The sequence below is a fragment of the Podarcis melisellensis genome (genome assembly GCF_964234715.1).
Source record: "Podarcis melisellensis genome assembly, chromosome: 3".
Taxonomy (NCBI): domain Eukaryota; kingdom Metazoa; phylum Chordata; class Lepidosauria; order Squamata; family Lacertidae; genus Podarcis; species Podarcis melisellensis.
This window is the reverse complement of record NC_138530.1, coordinates 51,963,191-51,985,743: the sequence shown is the minus strand read 5'-3', so window position 1 is coordinate 51,985,743 and position 22,553 is coordinate 51,963,191. Positions and strand designations below refer to the sequence as shown.

General features: G+C 41.3%; 1 protein-coding gene across 3 annotated transcripts in view; it reads right to left on the bottom strand.

Moving 5' to 3' along the window:
- Positions 1–22,553, bottom strand: part of PRKN (parkin RBR E3 ubiquitin protein ligase) — a 604,066-nt gene that overhangs the window by 479,815 nt on the left and 101,698 nt on the right. The window lies entirely within an intron of this gene.

Below are 22,553 nucleotides of genomic sequence, written 5' to 3'. Positions count from 1 at the left end.
CTGCCAAAAATACATAAACTCGGTCCCATAGAAAGGATAAAATTCTACCTTTGTCAATATCTGCTTAGAACAGCCTCCTGTGTTTTAGAAACTATCCTTCATATATGCTTTGCTATAGAACACTCTATAAAATACTGAAGCATGAAGCAAGCTTTCGCAAAACAGCACACAGATTTTCTTCACATTTCTATTTACATTTTAAATAGCCTGGTATAAACTCCTTATTCGATAGCTGTCAAATCAGAACAATCTATTATGAATGAATGTGAAATTTTATAAAAGCATCCGCGTCCCCCCTAAGAAACACTTCAAAGAAAGATTTAGTTAAATCCAATAAGCAGGATTGCATGAAGATGTCAATCAATAGGTGGTCCAATGTATCTATCCACATTTTTCAAATACTGAAGTGTCCTTGTAATGGATGGAGTCTCCCACTCCTCCCCTTCCCGCCCCCTCCAATCAAATGCTCTTATCTAACAAGAGTCTGGGTGGCTTTGTGCAGAAACATTTTCAAAGTCTGTACACAGTAGCTTCATAGTAACACTTAAATACCAAATTCAATTTCACAGCATATTTGTTAACTGCACCTCTTTTTGCCCACAAATCACACTGTCTCATGCATGAAAACATATGGGATGGAAAACAAAAAGAGTCCAAACAAAGCCAGTTAGAAAATATATCTATGGTAATATGTACCACTCTATTTCATTAACAACAACGAAAACAACAGTGGGAATTGTACTGACAGAAGCCTCTTTTTGGAACAAACTGTATAAAAGGAGAGGGCTAGTCATTCTTAAATGTTTAGAAGTTGAAAAATGGGTTGGATATTTTTGCTCAGCAGTGTTTGGAATTAAAACAGTACTGAAACTTGGTTCATTTGGTACTCTGCATATGCCTTAAAACAATGCCTTTATTCCAGTTTTGGTCTGAGCAAGGACTGCAGTTCCATTGAAAATAATCAGAAGAAGCTACAGTAATTTAAGCTAAGCTTCCTCCTGTGGATGAAGCTCAAGGGGTGATTGAGGTTCAGGGTTGCCATTATGTTTGATTTCCCATCTAACTCTTGGGTTATGCCCACAAAGGTAGCACTTGTCAACAGAATTTGCCCTCAGAGTCCAATGCAAATGTAAACACCATGCCCTTTCTGCAGTTATTTCGTCTTTGTTTTCCTTCACTGTAACAAAGTTTCACTTTGTTAAATGCATAATCCAACATGGACTCATTTAATCCATGTGAAACCTGAGTATTAAGCAGTAACCATTTTTGACAATGGCACACGTTTAACATTTCATCATGGTGGCTGGTACCTAAAGAGACATTTGAGCAAATGTAAAGGCAACCTTCCATTTCCATCTGTCTCCTCTATTCACTGCAGTCCCCCACACCTTCGCAAAGCTGCTCCTGAGGATTGGTGGAACAATATAGGATGCAGTGCAGGAGAGTGCAAGTGGGGGGGGGGGACTGGGGGCTCACCTTGCACAAGTAGCAGTGCTTTTTGCTTTGCAAAACAGCTTTGGATACAAGCAATTATCATAAGTGCTAACTTTCATTCCAAGTGAGCAAAATGCTGTACTCATCTGTACTAACTTAACACTTTCTCACACATACAGAACCATTTTCCAGTGGTACTTTCTCCTCTGTGGTTGTGATGTGTATAAAAATATCACAACCAGGTTGGGATGCTGAATTGCATGGTGGTTTATCACTTGATTTGCACCAATCCAACAGATTCTGCCCACATGTTTGCAAATCCAAAAACCACAGCCAAATGAAGTATCCAAAGGATTCCTATGTGGCTTAGGGTGTGCATAAAGGGGTCTTTAGTTGTAGGAAGAAATTTACTATTTCACTCACTGTTACTCTCAGGATTCCAGGAACTAAAGTTCCATACTGTGTCCAAGCCTGCAGCGAGTTTGGCCTTACCATCAGCCTGATGAAGATCAACATCCTGAGTTAAGACGTCGCCAGCATTCCACACATCAGCACTGGTGATCACATACTTATGGTGGTAGATGACTTTGTCTACCTGAGTTCCACCATAACCGGGAACCTCTCCATCAATGCTGAACTGGACAAGCGTATTACTATGGCAGCTATGGCAATGGCTTGCCACTCCGAAAGGGTTTGGGAGAATGTGATGCTAGCGTCCAATATCAAGGTGAAGGTCTACCAGGCTTGCATGCTGAGCACACTGCTTTATGGAAGTGAGTCATGGGTAACTTACAACCACCAGGAGTGATGCCTCAGCATCTTCAACATGCAGTGCAGAAGGTAGATTTTTGGTATCACAATGCAGGACTGAGTCTGAAACATGTGCTCTCCCAAGCCCACATTCCCAGCATGTTCACACTTTTTTCTCAGCAACATCCACACTGGCTTGGTCATACACACAGAATGGGAGATTGCAAGATCCTCATGGACATGATCTACAGGGAGCCACCAGTCTTGTAGGCAGACTAACTCTGCATTACTAATGTATGCAAATGTGGTTGGCAGTATGGGAATCCCTTGCAGAAGATCACAGTACCTGGAGACAAACAGTCAGATCATGTATCCACAGCAGTGACTAGTGGAAGAATGACTACTGAGAGGAGCACAGAGAGAAGAAATGTTGTGGCGTACCTGAAGCAGCACAACTGGAGGCCTTCATCCGCCCCAGCTGCAAGAAAACAAGTCTCTCCCATACTGTTCTCTACAGGCACAGCAGGTGTGTCATCTTCCAACAGTTTGACTTCACCCCCAAAAGCACACTCCTCCACTGTCTCCCAAGACAGACAGAATCTCAGGATTCTAATAATTAAAATTCTATACTGTGTAGCGGAGAGTGGTAACTATCAACAATAACTAAAATTTCATATTAACATATTGACAAGCCCTGCTTCAATTTGGCATTAGCCAGAAGTTTTGAAACGACACTTTTCCCTGTTCCTTCTTATCAGTATCTAAGAAGTAAACATCAATAATTTCTGTTGAATTCCTGTTCATTAAGCCACTCAACTGTGCAGTGTCTGGTAGTGTAAAAATATAACACTGCAAAAGAGAAGAAAAAATGATGTTCTTATAACAACAGTGGAAAGAAAGGAATCATCACACCGATTTTTATAGCGAGATAACATGGATTCTGAGTTTTGGCAAACAAATAATAATCATGCATGTACCTCGCATAGGGATTGTTCTGTGAGGAGAAAGTTTACAAATAGGATCAGCCCTAAGAAATAGGGAAATGGATGCTAGGAAAATAGCACATACCCCAAATTAACTCTAGTGTTCCTCACATTTTTCAGTTTGAAGTTTAAAGGTAAATTAAGTACTAATAAGGAGAATGCAAATAAAGATTGTTCCAGGTATTGCTGCCATGTTACTATTATTTGTTAAGAAAAAAAAACCGTATAGAAAAATAAGTAGGTCAAGGAAACTGGACTACTAGTGTTCAGAATATGCAAGCATGTGAGATTTTCAGAGTACTTCAAATCATATTACAGAACTTTAAAATATAATATGCCAATTCTCATTTTCTGATAAACGTTTTGGAAAGCCATAAAATCCCTGAGGAACATTCAACTTTTCATCATATACAATACTTCATACTTTAACTTCTGCTGCATTTTTAGGAACATACTGAGTATAATTTATAGGTATCTTTTTAATCAGATAAGTACACTTGGTTGTCTTTCATTTTTACAGCTTTCATTGTTCTAGCTTAAAACATGAACATTGAGAGCAATAAAAATAGAAGAAAAGCCATTAATGAAATTGATTTCTTTTTGCTGCAGCTTCTCTTCTCATATTAGTTCAATTTCTTAATATCTTCTTTGATGTCTTAGGCCTCCCTGTCAAATAGATGTCTGAATGTTAATGAGAGAAAGTAACTGCATTTTTTGCTTTTGCCAACCTAACCCTTAGCACTTTATTTGCTTTCTGGCCCACCATAAAGGGGTGGGCTTTTTATTGCAAAAGAATGGAAGCAACCCCTAATATAGTTTTTGTTATTAATAGATAATTAAAATTTTCTTCCTCTCAGTCACACCCTTTACCACCCCCTGACAAATCCAACAACCCCTTTTTTGCAACAATATCCATATACCTGCTATTCTTCCATTCATCTAACCAAATAGTTAAATAATGGTTGACTAGTTATATAAAGAATTAAGCAAACAACAATTAAAAATTAGAAAATCATCGCAAATAAATAAACAAATGGTTTGATTATATGTCTTCAGTCCTCTTAAGTAAGGGGAAATGTCTGTGCGTCTTATGAAGCGAATGCTGCATGGAAGAGGGATGGACGGCAGCCATGGCTCTGCTTCCTTCCCTCCTCTGTGGCTCGCTTTAAAGCAGCAAAGCTGGGCAGGAGCCACTTACACGGATGTAAAGCAAGCACAGCAGCAGCCGTGTAATCCCTCCGCCCCCATGCTCAGCTGCCCCATTGGGATGGGTGGGTGGGTGTGCCACCCCCTTGGGATGATGCTCGCATGCGTGACGTCCCACATCCCCACAGGCAACGTGCCACCAGACAAGACCCTCCCTCTGCCAATGGTCTTGCTAGGACAGTAGTGCCTTTCTTTGCGGAAGTGTGAAATTTGAAGGGTGGCTGTGGTTTGGTCCTTGTGCTGTGTACAAAGGTGTGAATTAGGTAGGTTTGACTTTAAATGGGAATTGAATGAGATTTCTCCCTCATTCCTCCCTCATATGAAAGCCCCCAGAGCTTTTTGCAACAAACAAAAAGGAAGAAAGTCCCACTTCTTTTGGCTTTATTAAAATAATTGTGTTGGGCCAAACTATACAGTCCTTAGATCTAAAGGACTCAATGTGGGAAAGCTCATCTATTTCCATTGCCTGTCCCCCTTACTAGGGGATAAAGTCTCTCTTCATTTGTTAATTACAGTGATGATGGTTCTTGATGCCACTGTTGTCTGCTGTTCACTTTACATGGTTGAAATATTATTCTGATATACCGATAGTTTATTAAATAGTTTAGTACAACATTTGATTCAGAATATTTCTTTTCTTGTTTTCCTCCTCTAAAAACTAGGTGCATCTTATGGTAATTGGCAAAGAGCTCCAAGTCTCCTGGAAGTTTGTTTATTTTTGAAGTTTGTTAAACAGGAGTTTCCCAAGGGCTGCCAATTGTAGAAGGTCCTGCATCCAACCTTCAGTACCCAGTGTGGCTTGAAGCGTGTGATGTTAGAAGATTATCTACTTTACTGTTAGTGTGCCCTGTGAAAACACCTCTTCTGCCTTTCTGAGATACCTATTTGATAGCTATGTGGCAAATTTCAGAACTAACCTTTCCTAGGATTTGTCCAGGACCAAACTGATTCTGATTTGTACTTCCCTCCCCGAACAGGTTAAGATAGTTTATTTATTTTTATTTTTAAAAGGCCTATGACTGGGCATCCCCAGAAAAGGTTGTCAAATTCACTTGTAACTGGCTGCAACTCCAACATCTGTCTGCTTAGGTTTTTAAAATGTGTTGAAGTCATTAGGCCTGGCAGAACACTTTTTCTCAAATTAGCCTCAGTGTAATATCCTCCTGGTTTTCAGGGAGAATTTTGCTGAATTGGCAAAATATCAGGGAAAACCCGGGTGTATGGCAACGTGATGGAAAAAGGCAAAACAGCTCTAACCTCAAAATAGCTCAACAACTTTGTGGGTGTTTTTGAAATATAGCATCTCTAACTGACTAAACTTTCCAAACCATATTCAAGGGCAGCCTGACATACCATGCATTGCAGTATTCTAACACAGATGGTACCCAAGCATGGATAACTGTTGCCAGACTCTCCCTGTGCAGATATTACATTCAATATGCAATGTTATGTGTAAGTGCTAATCAAATGTCTAAGGTGTGGTTGAAAAGACCATGTGGTTGGATTAAAACCTGGGAGACCCAAGTAAAAATCCACTTTAGCCACAAACTCAAGAAGCAGCCTTGGAAAACTCACTCTCAGCCTTTAGCCCTTCAGCAGTAAAACAACAGCCTCTACAAAGAGTTTGTTGTGAGGATGAATAAGAAGCATTCTGTACAATGAGGAATGGATCAACTACTTTTTTTTAATTAAAACCTAGCATTTGCTTCGGATAGTTTTAGTCTCTTCTTCTGCTGGTGGTACAGTGAAAACTAATTGGAGTCTGCTGCCTTAATCTTTGATTTTATTGATTCCAAATTTTTTACTGCCCCTTTAAATGAAACCTAGTGGCACTCTAGGGAAAAGAGAGGGAAATCAGATTCCAGAATAGTGGTGTTAAGAGATGAGAATGATTGGGAAGTGTATGCCGGCCATTGGTAAGCTTGAGAATGTTCTCAACGATACAAGTTACATTTTCAAAATCTTACTGGTGGAGAGAGTATAACAAGAGCATGCCAAGAAAATTCTTTTTGAGCATACACTAGGAATGAAACAAATGTAGTACTATTCCACACAAAGATCCCTTCCACGTTACTACACTTTAAAAAGATGAGTACCAATTGCAAATCAGACAGCAAGGTTAAATATGACTATAGATGTGTAGACTTGCTACACTATCAATTTTCTGTCTTATTAGCTGAGTGTTTGGACCAGATGCCTTGTTTGAAGTCTTAAAACAATCACACAGATAGTTATACCCTAAGAAAAGCTAGATAAGCACCAAGATCCTGTGCCACCTTCAACAACTTTAAATATACAGTACTAAAGATCCTTCCTTACGGAAGAGGATGGGCCATTCATATGATTGACATATTCATCAGTTCCAACAGAGAATATCTGCTGATCTGAAAAAAAGGGAAGCTTTATGAAAGGGGGCAAGGAATCAATCCCAACACATTCTCTGATATCTACAAGCTCCTGCCTTATGGCATATTCAATCACTCACAAAACTGAGAGACTGCATTTAGTTTACATTTGCATGCAGATATTAGCATAAATCCACTCTGGCTAAAATAATCGCCTTTTAGCTGGCTAAAAGTGTTATTTGAAATATTGTTAGTTGAGCTAAAAATATATTTGCTAGCCTATGCACAAGGTTGCCAATATTAAGTTCTCTACAATTACAAAATCTCCCTGCAACTTCCAAGCAATCAAACTGATGTCACAATGAAGGCTTATTTGTTTTTTTCTCCTTGCCTCATCACATCTTGTTATGTTGCAGTGCTTTATGTTCTTCTGCACTGCAATATGAAAACATGATGCAACTATGAATTTAAAAAAAGCAAAACAGGCTATCATTTCACATTCAGCACTCTCTGCTCTGAACCTTTACTCTCAGGCAGTCAAACGATTTGGTTCAGTAGCCAAGAAAAATGAACATTTTCTGTTGCTGCTGTTGTTTCCAAATGCAGATGCATCTAATCACTATGTTTCCATATAGAACACTTGCAAATAATACAGCAGGCAGCCAGTTCTTCGGTCAATGTAATATTCGACCGCATATCTTTATTAAGTCCCTGAAGGTAAAATTTAGCACGTGTCTAGAGATTGGGATTTTTTTTGGGTATGCACACATAAAAATAAAGGGCACAATCCAGCCAAAGTGAGGGACATTTAAATGTCATTATTCCAATGGAAGAAATTTCAACATGTTTCAGAACATAAGATGATGCTTACTGGATGTGTACAAGGATTCAGCCTTGTATTCTCAATGGTGGCAAGCAAGTTGCATCTAGGCAGGGCAAGAAGGCAGCAGGCTTCCCCTATCTTTGTTTAGTCTGTAACATTCAGATATATACTACTTCTGAACATAGAATCTTGACTTAGCTATTATGATGAATACAATAGTTTAACTTTTCCAGTAAAATCAATGAGACTTTAAAGTGCTTAACTGTGGCTTGACAGTGCCAAAGTTATTATCCAGAATAGTTCGGACTCTGGCTCCTGGCCTTGGTTGAAAAGGCTTTTCTCTTTTGGTTAACAATGTTATCTTCTCTTCCAGATCTCATTAAAAAAGAAATCAATCAAGAGCAGTAGGGATTTGAGTCTGTCTTCATCAGTTGCTTCCATGCACTGCTTCACTCTTGAGTGTGTTGGTCTTGCGCTTCAACACCAAATCTAGCATGTTTCACTTTGGACAGCCCTGCATGGATAAATGCGGCCATTTCCTGTTCTTATTTCCCAAAGCAACAACATGTGTTTTCTAAAGAACAGCAGCAAATTTGCCCTCGCCTTTGACAAAAGGACAACTCTTTGGGGAAGCAAATTTAATGCAGGACATTAAGTAAACTGATGCTGTCATTAGTGCAAATGTCAAGTTCATTATAGCAGATGTTTCAGCTGAAGATCACTACACATTAAAATCACACAGCAAATGTGCGGTGCAGCCACCATTTTATTTAATGTCTACTTCAATGCCCCAAAGAGTCAATCAGAATCATCTGTTCATGTAATTACCACATTGTAATGTAACAAAGCAAGTTGTTTGGTTGAAACATTCACATCAAGCCCTGAATCCAGGTTACTGCTGATCATTTTTCATAAACTGTTTGGAAAGTAGAAATGCTTATGAACCACAAATAGAATTTTACTGCAAATTGGTTAGGACCCACAAAACAGTAGCAATCGCTGCCTGTACTGTCCATGTTGCAACATGAATATTCAGTTTCCAAACAATAAGACAGTATGACTGAGTAATTAGATTAATGTGCAATGGTGCTGGACGTTCTATACATTTTGTCTCCCAGCTTCTCATTTTAACAGATGACTTGTCCATTATAGAATGCAAGTCTTTTGCCTATGTGTGTGAACATGTGTGCTTTTAAGATTTGAAGTCAGCTGCTTTGATAATGGATGGCAGAAGTAATTAATGCACTAAGCACAGCACATTCCACCAGGAAAACACCACTTGATCCAGCAATGAACTTCTAACAACTATAAAGCCTATGTGATTTATGTAACTGATATTCCACAAAATCATCAAAGGTGTATGCACAGATAAGATACAAATTGTTCCATCTGGCAGGGACCACACCAACATGGTAAAGGTAAAGGGACCCCTGACAATTAGGTCCAGTCATGACCGACTCTGGAGTTGCGGTGTTCATCTTGCTTTATTGGCCGAGGGAGCCGGCGTACAGCTTCCAGGTCATGTGGCCAGCATGACTGAGCCGCTTCTGGTGAACCAGAGCAGCACATGGAAACGTCGTTTACCTTCCCGCCGGAGCGGTACCTATTTATCTACTTGCACTTTGAAGTGCTTTCAAACTGCTAGGTTGGCAGGAGCAGGGACCGAGCAACGGGAGCTCACCCCGTCGCAGGGATTCGAACCGCCGACCTTCCGATTGACAAGTCCTAGGCGCTGTGGTTTTACCCACAGCGCCACCAAAAGGGCTTTAAATTTGCCTTCTAGGCTGCCATGAGCCCCACAGTGTTGACTAGATCGGGCCTGTGCTGGCAGGTTCTGATGGAGGAGGAGGAGGAGGAGAAAGAAGAAGAAACAGAGAGAGGGGCAACTTGTGGAAACTTGGGTTGGAGGAAGGGGGGATCAGTCACTTTGGAAGAGAAAGCGAAAAGGCATCTCTCCCTTTGACCTTCCTGCAGAGCAAAGAGCCTCTGTGGAGCCTGGGGAGGGGTATGATCAATCAAGGTGGGATGGAGGGGACACTGAACAGCAGGCATCAGTGACCGAACAGAAGCCTGAAGCAATTCCCCCCACCCACTCCTGAGAAAATTTTTCAACTGAGCAACACTGACTCAGCACGTCTAACCAAATATAATCACAGACGAAAATAAAACAGATTAGCTGTATTATTTCCTGCTGAATGACAGCTCTAGCATGTCTTCTTTTGCAGTAGCATGAATACAGACTTCCTATGAAAGAAATACTCCCTACTGTTTACTTCTGCTCCTGCTGAGATGACTGAGCAGAATGAAGACTTTTTTGCTAATAGAGATGGACTGGTTTCAAAACTTCACCAATAACAAAAACAAAAATCATTATTTTTTCAAAAAGATAGGAGAAATGTTCCTTTCTGTTGCTCAATCCAATGCCTACATAAGGTTCACAAGTCCTGTAATGTGAGGGATGGGGAACCTGTAGGCCTCCAAATGTTGTTGGAGTTCATCAGCCCCAATTGTCATGGCCAATGGTCGGAGACGATGCGAAAGTAATGCTGTAACTCTCCTCTCCAATAGTTTGACTTCACCCCCAAAGGCACTCTTCAATAGTCTCCCTATACAGAAGTATGCCAACCATTTATAAATTAGGAAAGAGAGCTATGATTTATATTACTGAACCTACATGTTTCATTCTACATGCTTAAGCCCCTATTATACCATGATCATCCATCACACAGATATTAGGTGGACAAGGAGACAGGGCAAGCAGCCCACCTGTCTCCATTCATTCATTTATTTAATTTATTTATTTATTTAAAAAACCCCAAACCAACAACAACAAGCAACCTATATCAACAACACAAAAATAGCATGGTGGTGAACAGCATAAAAACAAATGTAAAATTTCAACCATAAAACAAACACAAATGCATCACAGTAGATCGGATCAATACATCAATAAAGATGGATTACCCTTCAGGGAAAGCCTGGATGAATGAGCAAATTCTAATCAGGTACCTAAAGGCCAATACAGTAGGTGCCAGCCTGACGTTCATTAAAAGTGTTTTCCAAAGGATAACAAAGCATCACACTAAAGGCTCCATACAGCACTACAACACAGTATCAGTACGTACACAGAAAAGGGGACATTTTGGAATTGCTATACTGTGCTATCTTTCCTCCCTCGTTGTCTTATAATAGCAATGGCTCCACCCGAGAGGGGCCGAAACTGAGGAGGAGTTCCAGCTGAAAAAATCCCCTAACCATTTCCTAGTTTTAAAAATCAAACCCCAACTAGACAGTAGCAGGCCAATTGCCTAGTCTTCATGGATGTGACCAGAAAAAATATCTGACATGCCCAGTCTTCAGATTTTAAATGTCTAGAAACTCCAGCGTCTCAAAAGTTTAAAGTCAATGTTTTGTTGCTGATTCCAACTTGCAAGTCAGTTAGGTTGATGAAGATACTGATTGATTTTAGAACAAATACCTCTGAATTTTACAGAAGTGATAAGAACAAGATTCTGTTTTCCTTATTCTTTATCCAAGTTAATGTGTGAAAAGAAGCCAAAAGCAAAGCTAGGCAATAATTGGTGCTAGACAATAATTAATCTGAAACCAATAGATCATAGACTGATAATGAGAAAAAGAAGGAACATGAAAAATTTAAATAGAATATTTTATGCAAAATGCCATTGAATTATTGAATTATTACAGCAATATCAGCTGAGTTCATTAGTTCAAGAATAAGTGGGTCAAATGTATAACCAATTATACATTCTGAGATGAGGGTAATTTGTCTGGCTGAAGTTTATCAGAACAAGACTTCAGTAGCCCTCTCCTTGCTTCTTCTTTTTCTAAAAGTGGATTTTCTTACAGCTAATAATAATGTGCTAACAATTTCATGGAAGACGACTCATTTGTTTATCCTGCATGGTCTGTTTATACCGTTTAAGAGAAAAGAACGAAGGCACAGATGCTTAGGAAATTAACAGCAAGAGCCAAATAGAAGCATATTATATCCATTGAGTTGGCATATCCATTTCTATAAAACAGCAAGCCGGTATGGTCCAGAATGGACACGAGGAACTCTTGCTCAGATCCCTGCTGAACTATGATAATAATAATAATAATAATAATTTATTATTTATACCCCGCCCATCTGGCTGAGTTTCCCCAGCCACTCTGGGCGGCTCCCAATCAGTGTTAAAAACAGTACAGCATTACATATTAAAAACTTCCCTGAACAGGGCTGCCTTAAGATGTTTTCTGAATGTCAGGTAATTCTTTATCTCTTTGACATCGGATGGGAGGGAGTTCCACAGGGCGGGCGCCACTACCGAGAAGGCCCTCTGTCTGGTTCCCTGTAGCCTCACTTCTCGCAATGAGGGAACCGCCAGAAGGCCCTCGGCGCTGGATCTCAGTGTCCGGGCTGAACGATGGGGGTGGAGACGCTCCTTCAGGTATACAGGACCGAGGCCGTTTAGGGCTTTAAAGGTCAGCACCAACACTTTGAATCGTGCTCGGAAACGTACTGGGAGCCAGTGCAGATCTCTCAGAACCGGTGTTATGTGGTCCCGGCGGCCACTCCCAGTCACCAGTCTAGCTGCCGCATTCTGGATTAATTGCAGTTTCCGGGTCACCTTCAAAGGTAGCCCCACGTAGAGCGCGTTGCAGTAGTCCAAGCGTGAGATAACTAGAGCATGCACCACTCTGGCGAGACAGTCCGCGGGGAGGTAGGGTCTTAGCCTGCGTACCAGGTGGAGCTGGTAGACAGCTGCCCTGGACACAGAGTTAACCTGTGCCTCCATGGACAGCTGTGAGTCCAAAATGACTCCTAGGCTGCGCACCTGGTCCTTCAGGGGCACAGTTACCCCATTCAGGACCAGGGAATCCTCCACACCTGCCCGCCTCCTGTCCCCCAAAAACAGTACTTCTGTCTTGTCAGGATTCAACCTCAATCTGTTAGCCGCCATCCAACCTCCAACCGCCTCCAGGCGCTCACACAGGACCTTCACCGCCTTCACTGGTTCTGATTTAAAGGAGAGGTAGAGCTGGGTGTCATCTGCATACTGATGAACACCCAGTCCAAACCCCCTGATGATCTCTCCCAGCGGCTTCATATAGATATTAAAGAGCATGGGGGAGAGGACAGAACCCTGAGGCACCCCACAAGTGAGAGCCCAGGGGTCTGAACACTCACCCCCCACCACCACTTTCTGGACACGGCCCAGGAGGAAGGAGCGGAACCACTGTATGACAGTGCCCCCAGCTCCCAGCCCCTCTAGACGGTCCAGAAGGATGTTATGGTCGATGGTGTCAAAGGCCGCTGAGAGATCCAGCAGAACTAGGAAACAGCTCTCACCTTTGTCCCTAGCCCGCCGGAGATCATCAACCAGCGCGACCAAGGCAGTTTCAGTCCCATGGTGAGGCCTGAATCCCGATTGGAAGGGATCCAAATGGTCCGTTTCCTCCAGGCGTGCTTGGAGTTGTTCAGCAACCACCCGCTCAATCACCTTGCCCAAGAATGGCAGATTTGAGACTGGGCGATAGTTGGCCAAATTGGCCGGGTCTAAAGATGTTTTTTTAAGAAGCGGTTTAATGACCGCCTCTTTCAGCGGGTCTGGGAAGGCTCCCTCACAGAGGGAAGCATTCACCACCCCGCAGAGCCCATCGCCCAGCGCTTCCCGGCTCGCTTTTATCAGCCAGGATGGGCAAGGATCAAGGAGACAGGTGGTCGGTTTCACTCGTCCAAGCAGCCTGTCCACATCCTCCGAGGTAACAGAGGTAACAGAGGTAACAGATTGGAATTGATCCCATATAACAGGACCAGACAGAACTCTAGCACTCTCCCGCCCTGGCCCTGCTCCCACGGTGGAGTCTACCTCCTTCTGAATCTGAGCGATTTTATCTGCAAAAAACTTTGCAAGATGTGCACTGGGTGGTCTTGGGCACATCACTGTGTTTCACAGAGTGGTTGTTTAGGTTTAATACGCTTCCTAATTAAGGGCTAATGTAAAAGTTTTTTTATTAAAAAAATTACATTTCTATATCGCCCTTCACCTGAGGATCACACAGCAGTTTACAATATAAAAACCCCAAAATAAATAACATAGTAACAAACAAAAACAATACCCCCCCAACACACAGTTTTAAAAGGCCATAGATTGCTTAATTAGGCAAAGGCCTGGGGAATGAGGAATGCTTTTGCCTGGCTCCGAAGATATGTGACAAAGCTACCAGGCAATACAAATAAGTATAACAAATAAGCAAAAGCTGAGCTACATAGTACTGTGTGTTATGTTTATATTATTTGTTTATAAAAATATCTGTATACCACTGTGTCATAAAAAGTAGATATCCCAAAGGTTCACAGCAATAAAAACATAAAATCATTTGTGGAATGCTCTCCTTAGGGAGGCTCACCTGGTGCCTTCATTAAACATTTTTAGGCACTTGGCAAAAACATTTCTCTTCAACCAGGCCTTTAACTTTGTTTATGGGAGGAAGGGGTTACTGATTTGTTTTGCCTTTCTTCTTGTTTTTATTATGTACAGTGGTACCTCGGGTTACATACGCTGCAGGTTACATACGCTTCAGGTTACAGACTCCGCTAACCCAGAAATAGTACCTCGGGTTAAGAACTTTGCTTCAGGATGAGAACAGAAATTGTGTTCCGGCGGCGCAGCAGCAGCAGGAGGCCCCATTAGCTAAAGTGGTGCTCCAAGTTAAGAACAGTTTCAGGTTAAGAATGGACCTCCGGAACAAATTAAGTACTTAACCCAAGGTACCACTGTATTTTTTTTTATATTGTCTTTTTATGCTATGAACCACCCTGAAATCTTCAGATGAAGAGTGGCATACATTAAAAAACAAAACAAAATTAAAAACAGACATAAATAAACCATTGTTAACCTGTACTCTGTGCCTGATTGTATAAATAGATGCATCAGGATCATGCAAATATTTCACTCACTGTGTACAAGCATCATCCTTCCTTTCCTAAATATGAGAGATTGTAATTTTTAAGAATAAAAAGCAGCTCCTAGCCATCTCCTAGGGTGCAGGTTCAAACACTATTCACACAGAACACCTACAGGGGAAATGTTGCAGCTTATTAGACAGGCTGAAATAACACAAATGCAAATGAGAACTTCTTGCCCTTACCTCAGGAAACAGCTTACCTGAAACCAAACCAAGCTATGGGTATTATCCCTTTGAAAGAAGCTGCACAGTTTTGCTTACATCAAGAAGCCATCTCAGCAGTATAGAGTTGCTTTATCTGTTTGCTATGAATTTGTCCCAGCTCTAGTTTTTCTGCCATCTTGTTAATTTTAGTTGCTAAGAGCTGCACAGTCTGAGACTAGCCCTTTTTTGAACTATAAGATGGTGATTTTCTTGAGTCAAAATGAGAGAACCCCTAAATATTTTTTAAGAAAAAAAATACTGAATATATGGATCCTAAATTGCTCCTCTGGGTGTTTCTACTCCCCCTCCCCCCAAAAAAGTGCATCTATAGCCACCACCATCCATTTCCCACACATTTTCAAGGGGCCCCAAACCTGAACTGCAGATTAGGGAGAGTGGCTGTAGAAAAAAAGACTACTATCTAGGGCAGCCTACACACAGGCTTCCCTGGCTCAGATGTCCACACCTAATGCATGGTTGTCATTGGTGGGATTAGAAAGACATGAAACTACAGCAGCAGCATGGCATGACCCCTTGGCCTCTTTCCTCATGTAATGCTCTTTCAAGTGAAGAGGCTAAAATGGCCAGTGATCCACTTCAGAGTTTTATTAGTAGTGGACAGCTGCTATCTATACTGCCTTTCCTAGGCAAGGCTTTCAATTCACTTCTGTAATCTACATCTCAGAGCTACAAATAAAAATCTTCATCACCTGTGAATCAAGATTGTTGACTGACAGATGACTCTCTAGTCATTGGTTTTGTGGAAACGCGTCAAAATACAAAAGAAAATTCAACCTCAGTTGGAAAATGTGCATTGCACACAATGCTGTTATAAACAATGTCATGTAACTTAAATATCTTTTTGAAAAAAACACTTCAGAAGGAAAATGACGCAATTGGACTACCCCAGGTATCTTTGGCATCTGCTATCTCACAGTTTTATTAGACTTACTGGTAATTTTATTATTCTAAATATCTAAAGTAAATGATATCTGTAACATACATCACCAAGATACATGCAGTGTTCGAAACTCCTATTGTTCTTGGTGCATTTTGCAACAGGGAATTTCATTTGCGCGGGCAGTTTCTGAGCCCTGGATGCAGTACTACGCCTAGGATTTCACGTTAAAACTGTGGAGTGGAAGGAAAGGAGGACCCTTTTCTGCCTCCCCACTTCCAGCTACTCTCTGAAGACTGGAGAAGAGACCCTCTTAAGAATATTAGGAGGGTGGGCAGGGGAAGGATTAGACCATATGAAAAATTAACATAGTATTTTAGCTGCAGTTCATTCATTTTCAGCTTCGAATCCTTGTTATACAAAAAGCATGCCTAGACATTCTGTAGCTGCACCCATAACATAGGCTTAAAGGTGCCATGTGGTGCCTAAGCTTCGTATCTCAGTTTCCAACAAATGGTTACATCAGTTCCAAATTATCAAAATGCTTCTCAGCAGTTTTAGAGCCACAAAGGAATAGATAAGAGTCATATCAGTCAGAAATAGTATCATTAGTCATTATTCTATTTGTGAAAGTAATGAAAATAGAATTATGCATTTCTTAACATGTATATATAAAATTTAGCTGACATACTAGTTACTTATTAATTCAAAAGCTAGTTAAAGCTTCTATAAGTCTGCTGAGTGAATTCTTCCTGTTACTCACAGGAAGTCCACTTATGTTAATGCTACGTTGCAAAAGTGATGGATGTGAGCAGAAGGTCTAGGCTAATTTCAAGAGCAAAAAATAATAAAAAATGCATAATATAGCTGGTCTGATTCTCTCGGTTTGTAATTATCAATGTACCTAGCTGTTTTCAAAGCAGTCCTCTGACACATAGAGGAAAGAGCAGCTGACTAAGGAACTGTAGAATATGCTTCTGATACTTTTTGCACTGAAGTAAAGCCTGAAAGTGGCTGGGCGATTCTTAGGGCTCTATCCAAAGAATTAGACCAAAAGAATAAACTGTTTCCTGTGCTCAAGGAAGCTTTGGACATGAGCAGCTCCAGTCAAACATCTTTTGAAATAAAGAGGTTGTTTGTGATTTGGACATGGAGATCTGCTGTTCTAAAGAAATAATAGCTTTTTAAAAATATACTGGAGTTTTCTAAGCCCTAGGGCTGGCCCTTGTATTGGGCAGAGCAGACAGCCACCTCAGACGGCCAGAGCTGTGAATGCCATGCAACCCACCCTGTTCAATATAAACTAGTCTTATATTGCTGCACTGGAGAACACTGACCCATCACCAGTGTTGGAAGGAGATTCAGCTGCATATGGAAAGAGGGACTGTCACCCTGCCCTTTATTTCAAGCAGTAAAAATATCTTTGGTCAGTGCTGCCAAGCCCTTCATGGCCACTGCATTTTCCCAGTATGATGAGTAACATATACATTAAAGTATGTTTGGGCAACTGGTCACAGAAAACTGGCTATTATTATATGCAGGGAAGGGGTAATCACGCCGATTTGGATGTCAGAGAAGAGTTAGAAGTTTCCAGTTTCTCAGAGGGAGAAAGCATTCCCCAAGGGGGGGAGGAGAGCAGTGAATCTAATAGAAGAGAGCAACAGGAACAACACGGAGGGACAGGGTGTTCCCAGGAAAGGCAAGGGTTAAGTTATAGCTCAGATTGGGAGGAGGGGAGATACAAGCCAGCTCTAGTGAGGAGGTTAGAAAAAAGAGCGGGAAAGCGAAGGGAAGGGCGCCTTCGCCATTTTGAGGGTGGCTGGTCACGGAGAAGCAGAGCTCAGAAGGTATCTGAAATAGGTGACTCTGAGGAAGAATAGTTAAGAACCATTTATAAGATTGTTTTGTTAAAATGCAATAAAAAGTTATAAAAGAACAAGAAGCGTTTGTGTGGTGATCTGAAGAGGACAACGACCAGTCCTGACATTGGACTCCGTCTTTTTTGTGCCAATGCGAGCCCTTTTCAGGGGATGAAGCTGTGAAAAAGATCTACTTACAGGGAACATTAACAAAAAGTATGAACTTCCCAAATAAACTTTCCAAATTGCTTAATCATGTTAATTTCAACTCACAGCAGACGCTCACACTGCCTCCTACTGTTTGAACCCAACAGTTTTCTCATCAGAAAGAGTCCAATTGAATTACAACACATGGAGTCAGTCAGACCTTATTTATATCACTTCTCACATTAAAATCAAGATGAAGGTGAATTAGTTCAGGCAATTCCTAGCACATAATTCACTCCCCCACCCAAATACTCAATTACATGGAAGGACAGAAATCTAAACCTTCCGCTCCATAAATTGTGGTAATTTACAGTTCCTCTTAGGAGTGTATAAAGTATACAATAAAAAATAGCACAACTATCTGTATCACTAATTATATCTGGTACAAGTTACAAGCAGTGAGATTTACTTCACATTCTGCTCCTGATATGTTCCTTTAAACAGTAATATGTCAGAGGAAATAAGATAATTATTTTAAATTTTACACTGGATAATTTATTTATTTGTTTAATAAACCTGTGTATCACCCTCCATCCATGGATCTCAGGGCAGTTCACAACATAAAAATACAAGATAAAAACATAAGTTTAAAAAGAACAAAAAAACCACAAACCAATAATCACCCAGCCCCACCCCATTCCCTTCCACAAACATCTTTAAAAGGACATAGAATGTTAATCATCCAAAGGCCTGGTTGAGGAGAAACATCTTTGCCTCACACCTAAAGCTGTATAATGAAGGTGCCTGGTGAGCCTCTCTGGGGAGCGAATTCCACAAAAGGAGAGCCACTGCAGAAAAGGCCTGTTCATGTGTCACCACCCTCCAGATCTCTCATGGATGAGCCACACGAAGAAGGGCCTCAGATTATGATCATAGGGTTCATATGGAGAGACACAATCCTTGAATGTTGTGAATCTCAGAATTTTCTCACCAACCATTCTGATTCCTCAAAACATGTTTGTTTGTTTATAAAGTCTCTATAAAGAGCACATGAAAATGGACAACCAGTACTCTCTTGCCCCCAAAAGAGGTAGTGGCAACTGGGTGGTAATTATTGCAAGCTTCTGGGTCCAAGGAGGACTTTTTAAAGGAAAGGCTAAACCTTAAATGCAGCTTCCATACATACACATTCACCACTCTCTGGACCCACCCTATCAACCCACCCACTACCCAAAGCCACAATGGACAAGAGTCAAACTCTTAGAAGCAAGATGGCTTCTAAATACCAGCAGCTTTCAAAATCGGACAAGATAGTGCACTGGACATTTCTTTTGGACCTGTACTATCAGTGGTGTTCACATCCCTGTGGAGACCATTAGAGAATAGTGATTTTACCCTGAAAGTACTGAGCAAAATTGTCACAGCCACAGCACATCTCACAAACTCCCTTACGCACCCCTCTTCTTCACACCTGTGCCAAAAACCTTTCCAGCCCACTCCTTCCCTTGCTTTCTATGCTCAACTTTCAAGTGGAAAAAGTCTTCTCTTGCTGAAGCCAAGAGAAAGATAGCATCTTTGAGCAAATATGGCCACACTGGCAACACAAAAAGCAATAGATGTAACTAGAAAATAATGGGAGTTGCATATATTAATTATATAATGCACACATTTCTGACGAGAGAATACTGTGTGATATCTTCCCCTGTGTTGTTCTCCCATTGCTCTTGTGTGTGAGAGAGGGAACTTAGGCAGGAGAACAGGTTACCTAAACTGAGTCACATCCTGATATGGGGTGATATGTCCACAGAAAATTTTCTGTTTCATTCGTAGGAATGAACAGATGCCAACAGCAAATACAATATTAGACAAGGCTGACAGTGTCAATGTTTGTTTACTAAATGTCGGAGGATGTTTACTAAATGTAAGAATGTTGGAGGAATCTGTTGACAACAGGCTAGCAAGCAGATTTCCTTCCACTCGCCCATTCAATGAACCTGATTTCTACTATGCTATGGATTCTTTTTGCCCGAACACGTGAATGCGAAAGTGTACATGTTGCCCTCAACATGCTCTTGCCCATCCTCTCTCTCTCACATCCGTGGACTTAAGTTTCTATAAACTGAAAGTGAAATGTTCACGACAAAAGTTGGCAAGAAGAGCAGCTGAAACATCACAGGATGTTCTCCCTTCCGCAAGAGGCAGGACTAGTTTTTGCTGTGAACAATTGCTAATGTGTGTGCTCAGCGCATTGTCAACAAAGCAGCAAGCTCATGACTGAAGAGAAAACTGTGAATAAATGTGAGGAACTAGACACAGCCATGAGAAGCCTCTCTTGTTACTATGAAAAAACAGATAAACCTTCCATTTTACATTCATTGTTTCAAGCCACAGGAAGCTATGTTTCCCTATTTGAAGAAAACTGAAGTCACAGTTTGCATTTCACCCAGAAACAGCCTGACACAATTAAACAACAATTATAACACTTTGATGCCAGAATTAGACAGCAATGCAGACAGGTGTAAGAAACATATGAACAGCTAACAAAACCTTACAATCCTAACATTTGTCAACAAAAAGCTTCCCATATAAATAGTTTATTGCATTTTAATAAACAACATCATATATAAGATAGGGATGCAACAGCAAGGAAGGCCCTCTTTTTCCAGTAAGACATCAGAAAGGGAAAGGAGACACTTGACACAGAAGCAACTGTATGCTTCGGCAGCAGAAGATGCTCTGAGGAATGACAAGAGCAATTTGCATTTCTATAGTTTCTTTTGTGTGCCCAAACTCCCTAAAGCATTTTGCAAAGCGATAAGTATCATACCTGGCTAGGAGAAGTGATAGGATGTCAATACAGTAGCAGCTCTCTGTGCAACCAGACACAGCAGCTACTCAATGCATAGCAATGCTCCCACACAGCTGTAAACATGAGGGCCAATTAATCTGTGCTGGTTAGAAAACAGGAAGTGTTTGCCTTTGGGTAAACTTCCTCCTTTTATTAGATAGTTACCTGGGTGACCACAGGAAGGTGCCTGGTTCTCTGGTGCTGCTGCTGTACAGTAGGAATACATGACTCACACACCTCAGAACTTCACCTTTTTATGCAGGGCATGTATAAGAAATGGAATAGGGGAGAAATCATGAAGGAAGGGTATACACGAGCAGCCAGCAGTTGTAGGGAGCAGGTCCAGTGGGCCAAAGCTCATAACGATCTCAGGCTTACAATAAAGGTTTAATGTAAGTAATAATAAAGGTTTATTCTGATATGGTCAAAGCAACAGAAAGAACAAGCAAGAAGTAGGTCCTCTGCATGGAGAAGATTGAGAAATGCTTTTGGGTGACAGAGATAAGGTGAAACTGCTCAACACCTACTTTCCCTCTGCTCACCCAAAAGGAAAGCAAGGCCCATCCTGGTGATAACAGAATAAACAATGCAAGGAGGGAGATGCAGCCGAAATAGGAAAAGAGGTGGTAAGCAAATACCTAGCTGCAGGGTTCTGTCCTGCACCTTTTGTTATGTGTGCGTTAGTTGAGATCCCTGCATTGCAGGGAGTTGGGATTGATGACTCTGGGGTCCCTTGCAACTCGGGAATGCTATGATTTGATGATTCTATGAAGTGTTCCCTGCAACACCTTAATCATATTACCCAACTGCAAACCCGAATGGAACCAAACCTAATGTTTTAATGGCATTTTTCTCACATCTATCTCTTGCTGCCTTTGTCTCTTGTTTCCCCCTCCCTTTATTGCATTCCCCCCCCCCTTACCACATTTAGACTGTGAATTTCCAGGGGTGCAGAGACTGGATGTTTTGGCTTATGAAACTATTAAGCACCACGTACTGACGGTGTGACGACAGCAGCAGCAGGAACACAATAATGCTGCTAGTAACAGAGCAATTTATTCTCTCTGGCAAATTCGAGGTTTCCGAAATGCAACCTCGTTACATGCAATCTTTTGTTCAGATCAAAAGGAAACTCCCAATTGAACAAAGTATCAGACACGCTGGTAACAATGAAGGCAACGGGGAAGATCATAGCTGCAAGGAGCCTTACAAAAATGTATATTCATTCTACACCTGTCCTGTCAAGCTGTTTTCCCTCTCAGTGTAATAATACTTAGTTCTGATACAGCACTTTGTGCACATTGTGTCAGCGATCCTTGAGAGCCCTGAGAGCCCAGCCAGTATCATTATCGCCATTCTGCAAGAAGGGGAGGGCAGACATTGGCTGAAAGAATAGGGGCTTCCCTAAGGCTACCTTCTTCTCCATTTTACATTTTAAGACAACCGTTAGCTAAACCATGAGGATGTGATGAACTCAGCAACTCCTACATCTCCCATCCCCTATCAGCTAATTTTTTCTCCCCTTCCTCCCCCCACAAGTAAATCATCACTTTGGTGCCTTTGGGAGAACCTTACTGGCTCCTGCGATCAGGCCTTCAAAAGGGCTCTATTTCATCAGCACGTGCACTTACACTCTCTCTCACACAGCAGCAACAGCAGCCTTACAACTATCCTCCAGGGGTCACAATTGGGTTACAAATTTCATATAACATGATGACTGAGCAGCCTGATTTAGAACAATTTATTCACATCCTTCTTCATTAAGATTCAAATGGAATAAGTAATGTAGAAATTGAACAGATACAGAAAATGTGCATAGCTTGCTCCTGTAGTCAGTAAACATTTATTCACTAAGCAAAGATCTCTTCTCCTCCCCCTCTCATTTTCCTTCTTCCTCCCCTCCCCATCCTTTTGCCTTGCTGTTTTAATGCATAATTAAGAAGGTCAGAATTAATGAAGCAGTGTGGAGTAAAGTTCAAGGAATCCCCAGGCACTATTTATTCTATTAGATCTCAGGAGTGAATGTCAGATTGGCAATGTTAGAGGCAGAAGCAGTTAGGCTGGCAGCATCCCAGAAAGGAAAC